This window comes from Lactuca saligna, chromosome 4, assembly GCF_052625555.1.
Source record: "Lactuca saligna cultivar CGN05327 chromosome 4, ASM5262555v1, whole genome shotgun sequence".
NCBI classification, from domain to species: domain Eukaryota; kingdom Viridiplantae; phylum Streptophyta; class Magnoliopsida; order Asterales; family Asteraceae; genus Lactuca; species Lactuca saligna.
The window spans coordinates 329619061-329642158 of NC_136420.1; the positions used below are offsets into that span (position 1 = coordinate 329619061).

Genomic DNA, 23098 nt, shown 5'->3' on the forward strand with positions numbered 1-23098 from the left:
GACTTTAGACTATAAATCCATTAGGATACACCTTGGACGGATTCTAAGAGCTTTAGGATAGCTCAAAATCGTCCATAGGGTTATCTATGGAATGGATTTGGATAGCCTTAAGAGAAGATTATCCAATTAGGGTTTAGATTGAAGCCCTTAAGGAGTCTAATAGTATAAATAGCCCCTATGGGTGAGGGAATTCGACACACAACCTAAAGCAAGGAACCTCTGGTCGAATTCCTCCCCTCTCCTCTCTCCTAAATCATCTTGCTTGCTATTGGTGTTTGTAAGCCATTAGAGGAGTGACAATTGTGACTCTAGAAGCTCCAAGACAAACAAGATCAACAAGGGATTCAAAGGTATGATTCTAGATCTGTCTTAATATTGTTGTTTAACCTAATTAGCCATTAGAAGTCTTGGATTCAAAAGCATGTTTATTAGAAAGCCTAGATCCAAGCAATAGGGTTTTGCATGCGCACATAGGAAAGTTCTTATGGCTAAAACCCAACACTTTAGGGTAAGGCCCATATGAGAGTTTGGGCCCAATTTGGAAAATTAGACCATAGTTGGGCCATTAGTGGACCTTTGGGTTATTTATGGGCCGGTTTGGTGGACCAAATTTAGACCTAATATGTGAGGGTTTGGTCTTAGATCCTAATGGGGTTAATTGTGGGTTTGGATCAGTGTTTGAAGTCGGAGTACAACAACAACATTTATAGGATCTGTTCCCCATCCGAGGTGAGTCTTTTCATTGTATTTACCTATGTGGTTATTTATGTCGGACCCTCCAGTTCGGTACATTATTGACTGGAGGGTCTTACCACATGATTGATTGGAGGGTCTTGGTACATTATTGACAGGAGGGTCTTAGTACTTGATTGAACGGAGGGTCATGGTAGATTATAGATCGGAGGATCTTGGTACATTATTGACCAGAGGGTCTTGGTTCATTTTTGACCGGAGGGTCTTAGTGCATTATTGACTGGAGGGTCTTAATTGTTTATACTATGATATGTGTTATCGTGCATACTGACTTTGTGACATTTATTGTTATATTATTATGTGTATATATTGATCCTATGTGCTTATATTGAGTTATGTGATATTATGTATTTTTTCGTTATGATGTATGCTATATTATTTTGAGCCTTTTTTAGTTGTGACCGGAGGGTCCAACCCGAGTTGTGAGACCGAAGGGTCTTCATTGAGACACCGAACTGGAGGGTCCGACCGAAGCTGTGAGAACCGGAGGGTTCTCACTGAGACACATGGCCGAAAGGTCCTTATCGAGATATAGCCATGAGAGGCTAATTATTTGTTTGTGGTATTTTGGGAAACTCATTAAGCTTAATGCTTACCGTGTTGTGTGATATGTGTTTCAGGTACTTTTCAGGATCGCAGGAAGGTGCCAACTTGATTGTACACATGAGAGAAAGAGTTATGTTTTGAGGATCCTGGATTTTTAATCAAACATTTATGGAGTTGTGTTTTGATAATTGGATATTTGGGACTTTTCTGAGATATGCTTATGAGAATTATGTGGTTTTAAAATGAAAATTTTGTACGAAAATTTACGGTGTTACAAGTTGGTAGATGCTTTCTCCAATTCTCTTTCATTGGTCATCATGTCCTTAGCAAATTTAGGAAGCTTATCAATGGATTTGAGTAATGAAGAATTGATAGAAAGGGATAATACTTATTCCATGAATTTCTTCTATTCTGGCTCCAAAGGGTTCTTGAAGGCTCAAGATGGATATTGCATAGGATGTTGGGATGGTTCTCAAGGTGAAGAATTTTTACCATTCAGTGGCCATGGAGTGGCAGGTAACCATGACGTGGGCACTGTGCACACCTCAATTTTGATTTTTCTTTGATCTTTTCTTCTTCTAGCTGTGTATTGGGTTGTATAGTAGCTGCATAATGGATCACTAATGTCTCAGAATGAACCTATTTTTTAGTGTGTATTTCCATAACATGAGGTTATGGTTTTGGGTTTGGATTTTTCGGAGGTAACCTCTTGTTAACAAGTGTTATTAATTTCCCAAGTTGAGTATCAATGTTCTTTATGGAAGCCATATGATTTCTTATGATAAAATCAGTGGCATCATGTCTTTTTTCAGAGGCTTCCATAAACCTATTTAGCATTGACTAAAAGTTCATCTTCTTCTCGGGTGGCAGTTGTTCTTTTTGGTAGAAGCCTCGGCTAGTTTGCATATACTACTCGTCCTTTTGATTATTGTATTCCTTGTAAGGCAACCACTCCTTCTTCTGTAATCTTTAATACTCATCACATTTGTCTTCACTTGAGTAACATACTTGGGCCTTTCGATTCCCATTCTCATATGGATCATAACCTTTGGTCTAATGAGGCCCATTGCAACTGTCACATCCAACTCGTATGACATGAATAGAGTGATCCAATTTTTTCATTCTAAAATCAATGTTCTCTAGTTTATCCATTATTGTACCTAATTTCTAGTTTCCTCCATTGCCATGTCCACCTATAGAATCTTCTTGTGGATTATGGTATTCTATGGTGTGTTTTATGAACTCTTCAATTAACTCTTTAGTTGTGGCCGGATTCTTCTTGGTCATTCGCCCTTAAGAATCAAAAAGTTTCCTAGTTGTAACGTTCACCCTATCATAAAATATGGACATCTATTGTTGTATATTTAAGTCATGTCGAGGACAATTTCTCATAAGACCTTTGTGCCTTTCCCAAACTTCATATAAGGATTCACCTGATTCTTGTTAGAAGTTGGCTATCTTCTTTTTAAGTTTGGATATCTTGAAGGATGACTAAACTGTTCGATAAACTCCCCTTAAGATTGTTCCATGTTTAAAAAGCTCCAGGTGCGAGTGACTTCAACCAAACTTTTGCATCTCCAGTAAGCATTACTAGAAGCATCCATACTACAACCACATCTCTATTAACATGTCGAACATCGTGAGGTGGTGGCCGCTGCCGTGAACTGCCACTGACCACCACTACCTGAGGTGGTAGTGGGTTGTGCTTGGCATAGTGAACCCTAATAGTGTAACGACCAAAATTTCGAAACAATTAAAACTTTTCGAAGACAACTCATTTTAATATCGTGGTTACAAAAAGGTTTTCAATACATTATTTAACAGAGTATTTTCCCAGGTCCATTTCATAAAACACCAACGCGAGGAACGGTACGATCACGCCTTTGCCTTGCCACAGACTCCTGAGAACCTGAAAACATAAAATCACAACTGTAAGCCCGAAACCTTAGTGAGATACCCCCAAAATACCAACCACATATACGCCCTTCCAGGCCACAACCTTCCGGTCCAAACATATCGCCTTCCGGCCCATAACACATTCCCTTCCGGCCCATAACATAATGCCTTCCGGCCCATAGCATATCACCTTCCGGCCCGCAACGTAAAAGCATATATATATATATATATATATATATATATATATATATATATATATATATATATATATATATATATCATGACAGAACATAGAACAACCGTGCATACCGGGCTACACTCCAGACCAGACGACCATACACATAACATGTAATCATATAGCAGTTCACAGTTAGCAAATCGATCAACAGATCACATAACATATCATTACCCTAACCAAGATACCAGCCTAGCCGATCACTAGCATAACATCACCCTACCACTCAGCCAACATAATAATTATGTACATACGCCTTTCCAGGACATGACCTTCCGGTCCACATCGCATTGCCTTCCGGCTTGCAACATGTAATGCCTTCCAGCCCATATCCCGGAATATCATACAACAGACAATTACCCGGATTTCCATCCGATAAAAGGGTCGGCCTGTTGGGTTATGAGCATTCTAACACTCCTAAGTGTACATGCAACCCTAAATACCTTGGATCTATGTTTTCTCTATTATACATACAAATATGAACATCCAAGGTATTATCCTAATCTAGCATACAAAACTATCAATATAACAAGATAGAATACATACCTCTTTGATGATGCTTGTCTTCATGAAGCTTGAGTGCTTAGTGCCCCAAGTGTGACACCTCAAATGGTTCACACAACACCAAATACACTTGGAATAACTTGAGAGAATTCTACACTTCATAAAATCGGCTAGCCCTCTCTAGAATAATCTAGTGACCGATTTTGGGAAGAATAATATCTTTATATAGTGTTACAATTAGGGTAAACCCTAATTGTCATGACTTTCCATTTCCTTGGATCCATGGGTTCAAATACACCATGGAGCATCCATGGAGCATCATATGGGTTTTGGCCCAACTAGATAATCCATGGAGCATTAGCCCACTATATAAGTATGGATGATTTACACAATCAACCCATATATTTAATTAGTCTTCTTTTGATCACTTAATTAATCCTAGATTAATTCTTGATCAATACTAATTAAATAATCTTATTATTCTTATTATTAATATACTAGAACTTATAATATATTAATAACCATAAGTGTCTTATTTCTCTCATTATAGTCTATCCAAGTGCATGATGCCATGCAACCCAAATGGACCATGCCGGGTCGGGTCAAGTCTTACCAATTATAGTTATGGACTTAGACATTAATCCAACAGTCTCCCACTTGGATAAGTCTAAAACTATTTTTGCGTATGACTTCAGGAACCAACTGGCAATCGTAGCTCTCAAAAGCTTCTGTCGAACTCTGACCTTGTAGATGAACTCTGATCTTGTCAATGACTTGTCCATTAGATAAGGGATCATATATTCCTCCATTCTAGATATCATATGGACTGAGACATGGATTATAATCATTCTCTCTGTCCATTTGTTGTTTCCCGATTTCCGATTTATGACGACTGACTAATTGAACAAATCAAATTAGTCCTGGCCCGGCCGAGCACTTCCATTTGTCATCATCAAATCATCGAGGGGCCCACAGATATCGCTTTCATCCCGAAGGTAAAAGGAATGGATAAACTTCGACTCATATGGCTTGTTCTACTACTTTTTGAATCATACACAAAGACACGTTTTATAACATCGAGTTACCAATGCGTTTCGTGTAATCAATGTACTATCAACTCATAGTAACAACTCATATCTCTAGGTTTGAAGAATATAAGATATTATCATCTCATGATCACTCGTGATAAAACCCATGAAGTGATTCCAATGAGCGCGGGTTGAATCCAATACTCAGAACTTATGAGCACTCATGAGTGTTGTAGCCCTTTGTCCAACAACTTAGACCTCTACAAGCCAACCCATGACAGTCTTAATTCATATCTACTTCCAACATATGACCGACTGTGGATGGTTTGAATAACTTAGTCATTCCGGAAGAATAACCTAGTTTATTCGGGAAGTCAAAACATGCAAAGTGAAACAAAATAATAATTGAATCCAATATGGTCTCAGAACTTATGAATATAAATAAAACACTTTTTATTTATCACCATATGATTACACATTATTTATTGTATATTGTTTCAGCTATCAACATTATTCTTGAATTTAAAATAATAAATGTCCCATGCTCCAAGCATGTACACTATGTTTTCTAAACACTAGTCATGCCATACACCAAGTATGCATACTATGTTTGTCTATGATCTTTACTTTGTAAACTAGATCAATTGAGCATAACTTCAATGATTCTCTTTTCACACTCCCAAATCCTTACTGCAAATGCAAGAATTCCAAATTCATGTCATTTACTGAAATCTGTTAGATTCTAAACTTATATGCATCGATCCTCTTGTAATGATTATGCACAAAGTCAGAAAGACTTAACAACAATCATTACAGAGCATTCCAAAGGAGATCAAGTCCTTGGAACCATCCTTCTTGCATTAGGTTTCCTTAATCTTACACAGATTGAAAATTCTAACTTTGAAACATTTCCGAATTCATTTTGACTATCACTTCTGAACAAGAGTTGCCTCCTTACAGATTATGTCAATATGGTCCTACCAGAATTATCACTATACTTCCAACTGTCCTTGAGCAACCAATCTTTGGTAAACCTTAGATTGTCCTCGACAATTGTTTAATCCTTTTAGTCATATCCAGTTCTAAACCTTTTCCCTTCTTAATGCCCCAGGCATTTGGAAATTTTTAGAAAGGATGAATATAGCACATGTAATCGATCCTATATCGGAAGCATATGGGACACGATCCATGATGTCTCACATAAAGACTAAACCAGTCTTTTGCTATAACATTTCCATTTCTATTTGCCAAGTTCTCATAATTCAGATTATGAAAAGGGATGCCGTAATCATAATCGAATTTAAGAACGCAAATAATGGACCCATATACAGAATTTCCTTATGTTGAGCCATTCCAACATGAAATTCATATATATCCTTGACTAAATGATTAAAACCTCACGATCTAAGCTTATAGATTTGAGATGAAGTATAATTTCCTCTCCCTTAATTATAGCAAAACAACTTTTTCCCAGTTGAAACCTTTTGTTTTCTATAATTAACATTGCTAGCTTGCAATACTTATCGTAATTATCATGCTCCCACTAACATGATGATTATTAGCATAACACTTATGCTCCCACTAGCTTTGACATATACTCAGAAAGCTCGACTTCTAGAAATCAATACTTTATTGACTTTCTTACCAAAGTTCAAATTTCTGATACTAGATTGTTTTGATAAGACTTTATCAAAAACATACACCTTCCCTTAGATAGCTCATGGGTGTGTCAAAACAATTTTAAGAACTATGAAAAGGGATGCCGTAATCATAGTCTTGATCGTTTTGACCATTGCCATTTCTCACAAGTCCAAGTTAGTGTGCCGGTAAACCACACACGCTCCACTAACGACTTTGAGAATGCAAATATCCCAATTGCTATCTAGCTAAAATCTACTTAGTGGAAGTGTTTCCTCACCATCATTTTCATGAATCAGAGAGAAACCTTATGACACTTAGATTTATTGGTGTATTAGTTCCTACCCATATGAATTTGTCAAAACCATAATCACAAGACAAGGATAATGACAAATCCAAAATCATATGGATTGAACTCAATCTTAATTTCTTGCCACCTGGCAGCTCAAGGGCCTACCATTGCTTCCAAGTTGTTGTGCAACACATTGAGAACTCTAAGAACTCATATGCAAAGCCAACTTTAACTAGAATGGGCACAGAATATGTCAACACGATAGGTTATAAACCTTAAGTCGTGTGCTAGTGAAGAACTTTAGGTTTTATTCTTGATTAGTTCTTGAGACTTTCAAGACCTTTAAGACTCCCACTGTCCTCTTGACATATAAGACTTCCTTGTCAAAATAGTGTGGATTCTAATCAAGACAAACACTTCACACAATTGGCCGAAGTTGGTCTTTGTTTTATCCAAAACATCACAACTTACCAATTTCAAATGTACAAGAGTAGAAAACTTTTACTCTTACATTTGATAAGTGTTTTAAACCTTCTTTAAGACATGTCACTCAAATTACAATCTTGGAGTACGACTCTAAGACTTGTATTGGAACGAAGTATGACTCATCTTCTTGATTTAACCATTTCAACAATTCAAGATCCCTTCTTCTTAATCATAAGAATGCACTAAGACTTCCTTAGAGAACTAATTTTGATATGGTTTCTTAATCATTAAGATGATCACAAAACTGATACTAAAGTACTCTCCCATCTTTTCAGATTTGAGAAACTTTTATCCTTCTGCCTAATTTGATTCTTCTTATTCGCTCTGCCTTACATTGGAACCTTTTCCAATGTCTCAGAGTTACACTTACGCTTGTAAGTATAATCATATTTACTAAGCTTTAGTAAACTATGACGAATAGCCTTACATCTTTTGTGGTGGACTTAATCAGTGCACATGACTATGTACTTGATCCCTTAGTCCATTACTTGACTCACACATCCATGTGAATAAGTTATTAGTCTTAATTTTTCCAATACTTGAAAAGTTCTCATTCATCATGCTATACAACTTGCATGATTCCAAGTCCCGGTCCAATTGAGACTTTGGATGATGAGAATCTTTCCTTATTTGGTAAATTTAGACATTACCACAAATGAAGGAATCAATTTCATATTTCCACTCTTGTTATTAGTGGAATCATATAAGCAACAATTTTTTTCTCAAATGCCATTGTAAGGATATTATAAAATAACTAAAATCAAAAAAAAAATTTCTTTTATTTTAAAACTATGCGGAAAAACTTATCCTTACAATCCATATGAAACTTGTTGTTATCTATTCCTTAGCAATATCTCATAACTCCTAAGAAGTAGCTCAAGAATCCGATCTTCAAACTACGCGATAGAAATCCATCTACGCGATCAGATTCAGCATATTCTTTCTTTAAGTTCCTTTACTTTTCTTTGATTCTTAAAACATCACCATGTGACCCAGTCACATCATGTATAAGGAATCTCAGAATAGAAACTTAACAGAGTTAGAGTAGTGGACTTTTACCTGAAGTAGAGTCAATCTTATTGACTTTAACATCCTTAGGTAAATTAGGCAGCTTCGCAACTAATGACCCTTACTTTGGCAATATAAACATATGGACCCTTTGATAATGGTACACAGGACTATTACAGACTTAGCCTTTTTCTCTTTACCATTTGTTCAACCGAGTTGACTATGGCCGATCCCTTTCCTTTGGGGAGAGAATGCTTTTCTGGATTTCCTGTGTCACTATTGTCAATGTCCATCAAGTTTTAAGGAAGTTGATCTTAACAATAGATAAGATCATTAAGGGTTTTGTCATAGTCTATTTCATAGGTGTCCCAAAGGAACTCACTATGTGACTTAGAAAGTGATTGAACCACCAACTTTCTCAAGACATTGACACCCAACTCTCCCGGCTTGTCAATATGTGACTACATCTCCAAGATGTGATCACACCTAGACCTTGTCTTGCCAATAGGGTTCGAGTGACCTTAAATTTCTCAAGAACTTGTGGGTTAGGGAGAATAATTGGAGGAGGAGAGAGAAGTATGATATCCATAGGACATCATCTTCATTTAGGAAAGCTTGTTTCAAGAGATTTGGGAAGATCATAAATGTCTAAACCAGACATCTTTTGGGAGATATTCAAGATAGTTGATCTAAAGTCCTTAATATGAAACCCAATATGAAATATTAAGCCTAGGACCCAACAAATTATTTTATAACTTAGAAGAGGTATGTCGTAATCCAAGCTATAAAACAATTTGAAGGTAGGTGAATGACGATTCACCAATTTCCACCAAGATAAACGAAATGTATTATTAGGTTTTAATTGGATTTGAAACTCCTAGATCTTTTGAGATTCGTTGAACTGTTCAATGGCATGTTTCAATCTCGAGTGTGCCCTTCAGGTTTTGTGACTGGGATGCCGAGGATCACAAAACAAGGTGTGAAGTAACCATGCAAATTACTGGGTACCCTTAAGTGTTTATCCCTCAATCGATGTGCCGGTTAACCACACACGCTCCATCGATACTATGATAAACATTAAGTTACCCTTTGCCTACCTTGTTAAATACGAGTTAGTGTGCCGGTTAACCACACACGCTCCACTAACCGACTTAAACAAAGTGCAAAGTGTAATTTCATGGATTAGCACCTTATTCACATTTTCCTAAGTAATTAAGATTGGGAATTATTAAGAGTTTAGTTACTTAGTATTTATCATTAATACTTTTAATGAAGGGAGAATTAAAGTCATGTCAAACCCGTTCGGCTAACGACCCTCCACCAGTCAAGCAAGCGGTGGGTGAGAGTGGACACCCATTAAGTTGCCATTTTATAGGCAACAACCTTATACCCACCTTATAAACCGGCTTCGTGAATGAGGCGTACTAGCGGTAAGACCGACTTTACTCTTATACATATAAATATTATTAACTTATAATATTATAAAGTATAAGGATTGAATTTTAACTTTTAAAATTCTAAGGGCTAACTTGGAATTAAAGTATTCATAAGAAAAAACTTTACAAATTCCGAAACTTGAGGGCAGGTTTTGAAACTATTCAAAACTAATTAATTCCATAACTTATGTATTTAAAGTAGTTTTAATCCAAAAACTCTTCAAGTTCCATAACTTGTGGACAAATTATGGAAGACTTTAAACTAATAAAGAATTAATCTTTTCTTTATTTTATAACTTATGGAATTAATTAAGGTTACATATTTTATTTATTTATTTATTAATGAAGTGATTCTTGAACCTCCATAACTTAAGGACAAGACTCTTCATCTTTTGTAACCATTGCCAACTTTTATGAGTTTTTATGAAACTTAAATGTGACTTTTCATATAACTTGAGGACAAGTTACAAAAACACATTTTAGAATCAACTCTTAGATTAATTTGGATTGAAAACAACTTTTTCACTCAACTTTTCTATTAATCTAAGCAACTCATAAGAACAAGATAATTCAAATCAAACTTTTTAATGTAATTAGTCTAACCTTTAAACTAATACAAAACATGAATCTATTGACAATTATCTTTGAAAATGGATTACCATGAACATTACCACATTAAAAAACAAGTTTATAAGTTCAAAACAACTTAGGGTAATGTTCCTAGTCCATTTCTAGCCAAAAACCTCGAAGATATGCTGTCTGGGGTCCAACTCGTCGAGTGCATGAACACAACTCGGCAAGTTGGATGCATTTTGCCTTGGACTCGTCGAGTCCCTTCATGGACTCGGCGAGTCAGCTGGGCTGACAGCATCAAAACTCGATTTTTCAGCTTCTATTGCAGGTATAACAAGAAAACAAGCCTAGGCTCTGATACCACTGTTGGGTTATGAGCATTCTAACACTCCTAAGTGTACATGCAACCCTAAATACCTTGGATCTATGTTTTCTCTATTATACATACAAATATGAACATCCAAGGTATTATCCTAATCTAGCATACAAAACTATCAATATAACAAGATAGAATACATACCTCTTTGATGATGCTTGTCTTCATGAAGCTTGAGTGCTTAGTGCCCCAAGTGTGACACCTCAAATGGTTCACACAACACCAAATACACTTGGAATAACTTGAGAGAATTCTACACTTCATAAAATCGGCTAGCCCTCTCTAGAATAATCTAGTGACCGATTTTGGGAAGAATAATATCTTTATATAGTGTTACAATTAGGGTAAACCCTAATTGTCATGACTTTCCATTTCCTTGGATCCATGGGTTCAAATACACCATGGAGCATCCATGGAGCATCATATGGGTTTTGGCCCAACTAGATAATCCATGGAGCATTAGCCCACTATATAAGTATGGATGATTTACACAATCAACCCATATATTTAATTAGTCTTCTTTTGATCACTTAATTAATCCTAGATTAATTCTTGATCAATACTAATTAAATAATCTTATTATTCTTATTATTAATATACTAGAACTTATAATATATTAATAACCATAAGTGTCTTATTTCTCTCATTATAGTCTATCCAAGTGCATGATGCCATGCAACCCAAATGGACCATGCCGGGTCGGGTCAAGTCTTACCAATTATAGTTATGGACTTAGACATTAATCCAACAGTCTTGGTGCCTTAAACCCTATAGATATAGTGAGGATAACTCACCTTGAAACTGCCGACTGAACAGATAACCACTGGACAGCCACCAATGCACTGAACTCAAAACCATAACCAATAATTACCAAAATACCCCTGGAAACCACTGGTCAACCCTTGGTCAAAGACTGGGTCAAAGTCAACCCCTGACTGACCCTACTCGCCGAGTCAACCCTATGACTCGCCGAGTTCCCAACTCAAAACTTCACTCAATCCGCGACCTAACTCGACGAGTCACCCCAAGACTCGCCGAGTCCAACAACTCTGAGTCCATTCGCACATAACTCACCGAGTCATCCCTTGACTCGCCGATTCTTCGACTCGACCAGAAAATATTGGGACTCTTCGACAAGACTCGCCGAGTCCAAGAACAGACTCGTCGAGTCTAAGGCTATCTTGAACCTACTCGCCGAGTTGTTCATCCAACTCGTCGAGTTCCAGACCATCTTCATCCAACTCGTGGAGTTGTTCTTCCAACTCGTCGAGTCTCAGCTCGTCTTCAAGCAACTCGTCGAGTCCACCCATGTGACTCGCCGAGTACCACCGGTCTGAATCCAAACAGAAGCGTTCCAGACCATGCAATTGATCCAAAACATAGATCTAGCCTCCTACAACTCATCCATCACGTAAAGTGGCAATCTTTACGTGAATCCAAAGAGATCTATGCATTTTGCACATTAGGGCTAAGGTTTGGGACAAGATAGCTTCATCCAACACTCAACACAGGGACTTTCCTGCATTCTAACCCTCCTCCATTCCAGATCTGAGGTAGCAACCTCAGATCCAACCTTTAGACTCCAAAATAACCCAAGATAAGTTTCCCCCCAAACCCCAAAATGAAGAGACAAGACAATAGCAGCTCAAGAACGAGATTTTACCTTTAAAGAGTGCCCTAAACTGCAAGGAAACTCGAATCCAAGCAAAACCCCTTGCTCCACACCTTCAAACTTCCAAACTTTCTCCAACAATTACTTCTCCAAGCTCCAATCCATTCAACAATGGTGCTTCCCCACGATTTTAGGGTTTCAAGAACTCAAAGGGCTGATAAAGAGGCTGGGGAGGAAACATAATGCTCTTTATATAGGGCTCAACCCCGAGAATTAGGGTTTTCTCCACTCAGCGCCTACTCGCCAAGTCCATCTCATTGACTCGCTGAGTCGGCTATTTAACACGCGACCAAGTCGCGACTCTACTCGTCGAGTCCATCCATGGACTCGCCGAGTCACTCTTTCCCAAATTACACCTTTAGTCCTTCAACTCAACTCTTTCTATTTCGGGATGTTACAATTCTCCCCCACTTAAATTAGGCTTCGCCCTCGAAGCCTACAACAATACATCTCCAAAGATGTTCCCACAACACGCCATCTGACCTTAACCGGACCAGGTCCCACAAGGCTTACCTGTCGAAACTCGAACACACTTTCCCTTCCTTTACGGTGTCCTGACCACCATCTCGAACTGGGCACCGACTGTACCCTCTGATGATCACACTCGATATCCGAGAATTACCCAAGATACATTACTGCCCCAAATCTCAATAATCACTCGACCCATAAGGGTTAGAAAACCATGAACCATCGTATCCCCGATCCGAATCCCAATCAATCCATTCCAAGATGACTGAGAGACCCCTTCTCAATCTCAGAACAACTCTTACGAGTTCTCCCCTTGCAATCGCATACACTTGCTGGGCTAGCTCTAACACCCTCAGGTTAGGAAAACCTGATACACTGATAATATCCTCAAACATCACCAAGATAAACCACTAATACATACCCCCATACCCTGATCAGAATCACACTGAGAGTTCAAGACTCTCTCCCTGCATCCTTTCTGAGCCTCTTGGCTCTACACCTGCGGAATTTCCTTCGCAACCTCAGCAGGCATCCCAAACCGGATGAGCTCCTATTCCACTGCCGCAAACATGCAACTCAAAAACCATACTCAAATCACTCTAATCACAACTCTGCTCTGCCGCTTTCATTCCCGTGAACTTGAACCCCCTCTCAGAGTTACACCTCACTCTCTCTTCCTTTACCAAGGAAGCCACTCCACCACATTGTCACTCCGACAAGTGCCACGGTGCTCGCCCAACGCTACACCACCCTTTCATAGCGTATCCGCTATCCATCCAACACACATACTCTGACTCTCATCGCATGGAGTCTCAAGCCCATGCACTATCTCAACTCACCAAGATCACTACCCGGGGCCAGACCTTCTAATGCAAACACACTGCGACATACCCAATCCATATCCTCAAACTGATCCAATAATACCTGCAGAGTCTTCAGCATGATTGGACGGTCTTAACAGGCCTTCAGTCCATTTTGGACCGCTCAACAAGCATTCATCATTCCGAGCTATCGCCCCCAGAAATCCTCCCATGCATACCGTTCTAGCCCTCTAGGGGTTTCCGAACTCTAATTCCGTCATACATACTCGATCCCGGCCTGCTCCCAGGCCTCCATAATCAAATGCCCTAGGTCGGTATCCCGCCCCGCATGCCCGACACTCGCTCCTATCAGCCTATACTCTAGGCTGACAGAACACTGTTGAATCCCAACAGCTAAGAACTCTAAAATACTCATCGATCTCCCAGAGAGTTCTCCAACTCTCCCCCAATTATAGCACTGATTAACAACCACCGGTCGCCATCACCGACCTTCCAGAACAACCCTGTACAAAGAAACACTTACACGCAGACTGCTTCCCACAAGCATAAACAACCTTAACGAGATCTCACATCAACACTGATTAACCTGCTCGAAAGAAACTCAAACTGTATCTAACCACTCCTCGGAAAGCCGATGCTACCCGACCTTCAACCCAATGTCGCATCTCCACTAATAACCCTCACGAATGATAACCAACGAAAGCACAAAACACCAACTATAACCATACCCAAACCTCAGGGAACAACGGATACCAAGATGAAAACCCGAAACACAATCCATAACCATGCCAAACCCTCAAGGAACAACGGATACCAAGACAAAAACCCAAATTACAAATCCATAACCATGCCAAACCCTCAAGGAACAACGGTTACCAAGATGAAAACCCAAATCACAAATCCATAACCAGAACCTCAACCCGCAAAACGACGAATACCGCATCAAAAACCACACGAAGATACCAGCACAAACAATACACCACAATAATCGCAAGATAACATGACATCCAAAAAGAAACATACCCGCAGCTGCATCCAGCACTGCTCTGACCTCCTCTTCCGCAAGATAATAAGCACGACCCTGAGCCCTTGGGGGCTCCGCTCCACCCTGACCTTCTCCTGAAATCCTCAAAGTGGCCGGTGCTGGATCCTGCACCGGTCCCGCGGAAAACTGTGGACAGTTGACCCTCATACGTCCAATCTGAAGACAATGATAGCAAATCCTCAAATCCTGAACCGGCGCTGACCGCCGACAATCCCTCGCATAGTGTCCCTCCTTTCCGCACTTGCGGCATGCACCACCGGACCTGCAAATTCCGGTGTGACTCCTCCCACACTTCCCACAAGTGCGGCTGCTCAGATCCCCCATCCTGGAATCAACGGTCTTAGACCATTTCATTACTGGCTCCGACTGAACCGGAGCTTGCCTCAGCTCACGCAACTGCAACTCAATCTCTAACTCACGCCGCCGGGCGGCCTCCTGCAACTCCAACAATGTCCCACACCTCTGTGCGGACACAAACTGTCTGATGTCTCTCTTTAGCATACTCAGATATCGGGACATCTGAGCCTGCTCCGAAGCGAACTCAGGGCAGAACATCGCCCTCTCAGTGAACATTCTGGTGATTTCCGTCACCGACTCTGAAACCTGCTTCAGCTCGAGGAACTCCCGAGCCAACCTCTCCCTCTCTACCTGCGGAACATAACGAGTACTGAACATCTCTCTGAACTGATCCCAGGAAATCGCAGCCCTCTGCGCATCCAAATATGACCCCGTGGTCAACCTCCACCAATCCGTTGCCCCGAGCCTCAACAGGTTCAGAGCACACCTCACCCTCTGATCAGCAGGGCATGAACTCATGAAGAAACACCCCTCCACGTCCGATAACCATCTCATAGCAACAATCGGGTTCTGAACTCCATCGAAGGTGGGAGACTCCGTATTATCGAAGTCCCGATACTGAAAATCCCTATCAGCTCCTCCCCCTACTGCTGCTACAGCCACTGTAGCCGCCGCGACAGCCATCTCCGCGAGAGCCGCATAGCGCTCATCAAAATACTCAACCATGGCGGTCTTGATCGACCCAAACAACTTCGGCAACTCAGCCCGGAACAATGCAGCAACCTCATCATGCAGGATCTTGCGGATCCTCGCATCCAACTCGCACGAGCTCATCTGACCAATAATCTTGGGCGGTACTGACCCATCCGCAACTTCTCCTCTTGTACCCGATCCTAAACCGGATCCGCTTCCAGCATGCCTCGAAATCTCCATACTGAAAATATATTAGAAAACCTCAGACTCTTCCCACTATCCCCGGAACCGACTCTCAACCCAACCCTAGAGGTCATGGTTTCCCTGATACACGTATGGGACCTGTGCTTTCAGTAGTACGGGCCCATACTACCTTCCAAACCTACCCATATCTGTATGAAGTACTACCACAACACCTTAGCGACAAATGTTCATAGCAAGCGCTCGATCCTCACTCCTAGAGGAACACTGGAAATCTCAACAAAGGAAAACCATAGGCTAGCAGGCATCATAAAACAGGCAACATTATCATGAAATCCTGAAGATCCCTAGCCTAACACTAGCATGCTATTCTATCAAAGCTCAATAAAACAATTGTCATGAATGGTAATTTGGGGTTACTTACAGGCTCCGGCTGATCGTACCTCCGCGTCCTCCTTTACTTAATTTAAAAAAAAAAAACATTTTATTTCCTCTTTTTAAAACCCTCCTCGATTTGAGACTGGAGTCACACGAGTGTTCCTCCAATTCGCTCAAACCAAGGCTCTAATACCAACTTGTAACGACCAAAATTTCGAAACAATTAAAACTTTTCAAAAACAACTCATTTTAATATCGTGGTTACAAAAAGGTTTTCAATACATTATTTAATAGAGTGTTTTCCCAGGTCCATTTCATAAAACACCAACGCGAGGAACGGTACGATCACGCCTTTGCCTTGCCATAGACTCCTGAGAACCTGAAAACATAAAACCACAACTGTAAGCCCGAAAGCTTAGTGAGATACCCCCAAAATACCAACCACATATACGCCCTTCCAGGCCATAACCTTCCGGTCCAAACATATCGCCTTCCGGCCCATTGCGTAATGCCTTCCGGTCCATAACACATTGCCTTCCGGCCCATAACATAATGCCTTCCGGCCCGCAACGTAAAAGCATATATATATATATATATATATATATATATATATATATATATATATATATATATATATCATGACAGAACATAGAACAACCGTGCATACCGGGTTACACTCCAGACCAGACGACCATACACATAATATGTAATCATATTGCAGTTCATAGTTAGCAAATCGATCAACAGATCACATAACATATCATTACCCTAACCAAGATACCAGCCTAGCCGATCACTAGCATAACATCACCCTACCACTCAGCCAACATAATAATTATGCACATACGCCTTTCCAGGCCATGACCTTCCGGTTCACATCGCATTGCCTTCCGGCCCGCAACATGTAATGCCTTCCGGCCCATATCCCGTAATATCATACACCAGACAATTACCCGGATTTCCATCCAATAAAAGGGTCGGCCTTGGTGCCTTAAACCCTATAGATATAGTGAGGATAACTCACCTTGAAACTGCCGACTGAACAGATAACCCGAACTGCTCCGATCCCTGATACGATCTCCACCACTGGACAGCCACCAATGCACTGAACTCAAAACCATAACCAACAATTACCAAAATACCCCTGGAAACCACTGGTCAACCCTTGGTCAAAGACTGGGTCAAATTCAACCCCTGACTGACCCTACTCGCCGAGTCAACCCTATGACTCGCTGAGTTCCCAACTCAAAACTTCACTCAATCCGCGACCTAACTCGCCGAGTCACCCCGAGACTCGTCGAGTCCAACAACTCTAAGTCCATTCGCACATAACTCACCGAGTCATCCCTTGACTCGCCGATTCTTCGACTCGACCAGAAAATATTGGGACTCTTCGACAAGACTCGCCGAGTCCAAGAACAGACTCGCCGAGTCTAAGGCTATCTTCAACCTACTCGCCGAGTTGTTCATCCAACTCGTCGAGTTCCAGACCATCTTCATCTAACTCGCGGAGTTGTTCATCCAACTCATCGAGTCTCAGCTCGTCTTCAAGCAACTCGTCGAGTCCACCCATGTGACTCGCCGAGTACCACCGGTCTGAATCCAAACAGAAGCGTTCCAGACCATGCAATTGATCCAAAACATAGATCTAGCCTCCTACAACTCATCCATCACGTAAAGTGGCAATCTTTACGTAAATCCAAAGAGATCTATGCATTTTGCACATTAGGGCTAAGGTTTGGGACAAGATAGCTTCATCCAACACTCAACACAGGGACTTTCCTGCATTCTAACCCTCCTCCATTCCAGATCTGAGGTAGCAACCTCAGATCCAACCTTTAGACTACAAAATAACCCAAGATAAGTTTCCCCCCAAACCCCAAAATGAAGAGACAAGACAATAGCAGCTCAAGAACGAGATTTTACCTTCAAAGAGTGCCCTAAACTGCAAGGAAACTCGATTCCAAGCAAAACCCCTTGCTCCACACCTTCAAACTTCCAAACTTTCTCCAACAATTACTTCTCCAAGCTCCAATCCATTCAAATATGGTGCTTCCCCACGATTTTAGGGTTTCAAGAACTCAAAGGGGTGATAAAGAGGTTGGGGAGGAAACATAATGCTCTTTATATAGGGCTCAACCCCGAGAATTAGGGTTGTCTCCACTCAGCGCCTACTCGCCAAGTCCATCTCATTGACTCGCCGAGTCGGCTATTTAACACACGACCAAGTCGCGACTCTACTCGCCGAGTCCATCCATGGACTCGCCGAGTCACTCTTTCCCAAATTACACCTTTAGTCCTTCAACTCAACTCGTGCTATTTCGGGATGTTACAAATAGGCCCAAATGCTTCATCTGGACTAGTTGGAGGAAGATTGGGCTAGAAAAACCTAATTTTGGGTTTGTTAGTTTGAATTTTACCAGGACCTGCGGTTGGACTGTTAGATTGATGTTGTGAATTATGTCCGATTTCATTGTGTGAATGACCTAGTGGGGTGATGGAATTAATTGGTTAAGTCCTTAATGGGTTCAGTCAGAACTATTTAACCCTAATTGTCATTTTATATGAAAACCATAATTATGTTTGGGCCTTGCCTTGCTATTGGACTTTGGTGATTGGGCTATTGATAGGCCATCCAAGAACAATCTTGTGGACTAGAGTATTTAGATGGGCTTTAGTGTAAGGCGCATATGAGGGTTTGGGCCCAATTTGGAAAAGTGGGCCATAGTTGGGTCATTAGTGGAATTTTGGGTTATTTATGGGTCGGATTGGTGGACCAAATTTAGACCTAATATGTGAAGGTTTGGTCTTAGATCCTAATGGGGTTAATTGTGGGTTTGGCTTAGTGTTTGAAGTCGGAGTACAGCAGCAACATTTATAGGATCTGTTTGCCATCCGAGGTGAGTCTTTTCACTATACTTACATTTGTGGTAATTTATGTGTGACTGGAGGGTCTTATTCGTGTTATTGACCGGAGGGTCTCGATACATTATTGACTGGAGGGTCTTAGCACATGATTGATCAGAGGGTCTTGGTACATTATTGAGAGGAGGGTCTTAGTACTTGATTGAACGGAGGGTCATGGTACATTATAGACCAGAGGGTCTTGGTACATTATTGATCGGAAGGTCTTGGTTCATTTCTGACCGGAGGGTGACCGGATGGTCTTAGTGCATTATTAACTGGATGGTCTTAATTTTTTATACTGTGATATGTGTTATCGTGCATACTTACTTTGTGACTTTTATTGTTATATTATTATGTGTATATATTGATCCTATGTGCTTATATTGAGTTATGTGATATTATGTATTTTTTTTCGTTATGATGTATGCTATATTATTCTGAGCCTTTTTGAGTTGTGACCGGAGGGTCCAACCCGAGTTGTGAGACCGGAGGGTCTTCACTGAGACACCGAACTGGAGGGTCCGACCGAAGATGTGAGAACCGGAGGGTTCTCACTGAGACACATGGCCGAAGGGTCCTTATCAAGATATAGCCTTGAGAGGTTAATTATTTGTTTGTGGTATTTTGGGAAATTTATTAAGCTTCATGCTTACCATGTTGTGTGACATGTGTTTTTGGTACTTTTCAGGATCGCAGGAAGGCGTCAACTTGATTGTACACACGAGAGAAAGAGTTATGTTTTGAGGATCCTGGATTTTTAATCAAACATTTATGGAGTTGTGTTTTGATAATTAGATACTTGGGATTTTTATGAAATATGCTTATGAGAATTATGTGGTTTTAAAATGAAAATTTTGTACAAAAATTTATGGTGTTACAAGTTTGTAGATGCTTTCTCCAATTCTCTTTCATTGGTTATCACGTCCTTAGCAAATTTAGGAAGCTTATAAATGGATTTCAGTAATGAAGAATTCATAGAACGGGATAATACTTATTCCATGAATTTCTTCTGTTCCGGCTCCAAAGGGTTCTTAAAGGCTCGACATGGATATGGCAGAGGATGTTGGGATGGTTTTGAAGGAGAAGAATTTGTACCCTTCAGTGGCCATGGCCTGGCAGGTCGTCATGACGTGGGCACTGGGCATACCTCAATTTTGATTTTTCTTTGATCTTCTCTTCTTCTAGTTGTGTATTGGGTTGTATAGTAGTTGCATAATGGATCAAAAATGTCTCAGAATGAACCTATTATTAGTGTATATTGCCATAACATGAGGTTGTGGTTTTAGGTTTGGAATTTTAGGAGGTAACCTCTTGTTAACAAGTGTTGTTAATTGCCCAAATTGAGTGTCAATGCTCTTTATGGAAGCTAGATGATTTCTCATGATAAAATTAGTGGCATCATGTCTTTTTTCAGAGGCTTCCATAAACCTATTTAGCATTCACTCAAAGTTTATCTTCTTCTCGAGTGGTAGTTGTTCTTTTTGGTAGAAGCCTCAACTAGTTTGCATATACTACTCGTCCTTTTGATTATTGTATATCTTGTAAGGCAACCACTCCTTCTTCTGTATTCTCTAATCCTCATCATATGTGTCTTCACTTGAGTAACATACTTGGGCCTTTCGATTCCCATCCTCATATGGATCATAATCTTTGGTAAAATGAGGCCCATTGCAATTGTCGCATCCAAATCGCGTGACATGAATAAAGTGATCCATTTTTTTCATTCTAAAATCAATGTTCTCTAGTTTATCCATTATTGTACCTAATTTCTAGTTTCCTCCATTACCTTTTCCACTTGTAGCATCTTCTTGTGGATTATGGTATTCTATGGAGTATTTTATGAACTCTCCAATTAACTCTTTAATTGTGGTTGGATTCTTCTTTGTCATTGGCCCTTTAGAATCAAAAAGTTTCCTAGTTGTAACGTTCACCCTATCATAAAATATGGACATCTATTGCTGTATATTTAAGTCATGTCGAGGACAATTTCTCAAAAGACCTTTGTGCCTTTCCCAAACTTCATATAAGGATTCACCTGATTCTTGTTAGAAGTTGGCTATCTTCTTTTAAAGTTTGGATATCTTGAAGGATGACTAAACTGTTCAATAAACTCCCCTTAAGATTGTTCCATGTTCAAATAACTCCAGGTGCGAGTGACTTCAACAAAACTTTTGCATCTCCAGTAAGCATTACTAAAAGCATCCTTAGTAAAATCATATCTCTATTAACATTTGAAACATTGTGAGGTGGTAGCCGCTGCCGTGAGCTGCCACTACCACCACTACCTGAGGTGGTAGTGGGTGGTGCTTTGCATAGTGAACCCTAATCGGCCGAAATGCTTGATCTGGACTGGTTGGAGGATGATTGGGCTAGAAAACCCTAATTTTGGGTTTGTTAGTTTGGATTTTACCGGGACCTGCGGTTGGACTGTTAGATTGATGTTGTGAATTATGTCCGATTTCATTGTGTGAATGACCTAGTGGGGTGATGGAATTAATGGGTTCAGTCATAAATATTTAACCCTAATTGTCATTTTATATGAAAAACATAATTCTGCTTGGGCCTTGCCTTGCTGTTGGGCTTTTGTGATTGGGCTATTGATAGGCCATCCAAGAACAATCTTGTGGACTAGAGTATTTAGATGGGCTTTTGGGGTAAGGCGCATATGAGAGTTTGGGCCCAATTTTCAATAGTTAGGCCATTAGTGGACTTTTGGGTTATTTATGGGTCGGGTTGGTGGACCAAATTTAGACCTAATATGTGAAGGTTTGGTCTTAGATCCTAATGGGGTTAATTGTGGGTTTGGCTCAGTGTTTAAAGTCGGAGTACAGCAGCAACATTTATAGGATATGTTTTTTCCATCCGAGGTGAGTCTTCTCACTATACTTACATTTGTGGTAATTTATGTGTGATCGGAGGGTCTTATTTGTGTTATTGACCGGAGGGTCTCGATACATTATTGACTGGAGGGTCTTAGCATATGATTGACCGGAGGGTCTTGGTGCATTATTGATAGGAGGGTCTTAGTACATGGTTGACCGGAGGGTCTTGGCACATTATAGACCGGAGGGTCTTGGTAAATTATTGACCTGAGGGTCTTGGTTCATTTCTGACCGGAGGGTCTTAGTACATTACTGACCGGAGGGTCTTAGTGCATTATTAACCGGAGGGTCTTAATTGAGTTATGTGATATTATGTATTTTGTCGTTATGATGTATGCTATATTATTCTGAGCCTTATTGAGTTGTGACCGGAGGGTCCAACCCGAGTTGTGAGACCAGAGGGTCTTTACTGAGACATCGAACTGGAGGGTCCGACCCAAGCTGTGAGAACCGGAGGGTTCTCATTGGGACACATGACCGGAGGCTCCTTATCGAGATATAGCCATGAGAGGCTAATTATTTGTTTGTGGTATTTTGGGGAACTCATTAAGCTTCGTGCTTACTGTGTTGTGTGATATGTGTTTCAGGTACTTTTCAGGATCGCGGGAAGGCGCCAACTTGATTGTACACACGAGAGAAAGAGTTATGTTTTGAGGATCCTGGGTTTTAATCAAACATTTATGGAGTTGTGTTTTGATAATTAGATACTTGGGATTTTTGTGAAATATGCTTATGAGAATTATGTGGTTTTAAAATGAAAATTTTGTATGAAAATCTACGGTTTTACAAGTTGGTATCAGAGCCTTGGTTTGAGGGATTCGGATGCACCTTCGGGTATATCTGGACTCAAACAGAGGGTTTGAGAATTTTTTTCGAAAGAAATGATTTTTCTTAAACGAGTAAGAGTTTCCAAAAAGAAAAACGAGAAGGAGCAGTGTGTACAATTTGCCAGAGCCCGAATAG

The 23098-nt window shown here is 40.3% G+C and overlaps 2 non-coding genes across 2 annotated transcripts; both read left to right on the forward strand.

The window, feature by feature from the left end:
* The first annotated feature begins 2665 nt into the window (after positions 1–2665).
* Positions 2666–2772, forward strand: LOC145044487 (small nucleolar RNA R71). The gene has a single exon (XR_013681436.1). It is a non-coding gene; the product is annotated as a small nucleolar RNA R71 (small nucleolar RNA).
* Positions 2773–21221: 18449 nt separating this feature from the next.
* LOC145044587 (small nucleolar RNA R71) lies at positions 21222–21328 on the forward strand. Its single transcript, XR_013681536.1, has one exon. It is a non-coding gene; the product is annotated as a small nucleolar RNA R71 (small nucleolar RNA).
* The last annotated feature ends 1770 nt before the right edge of the window (positions 21329–23098 follow it).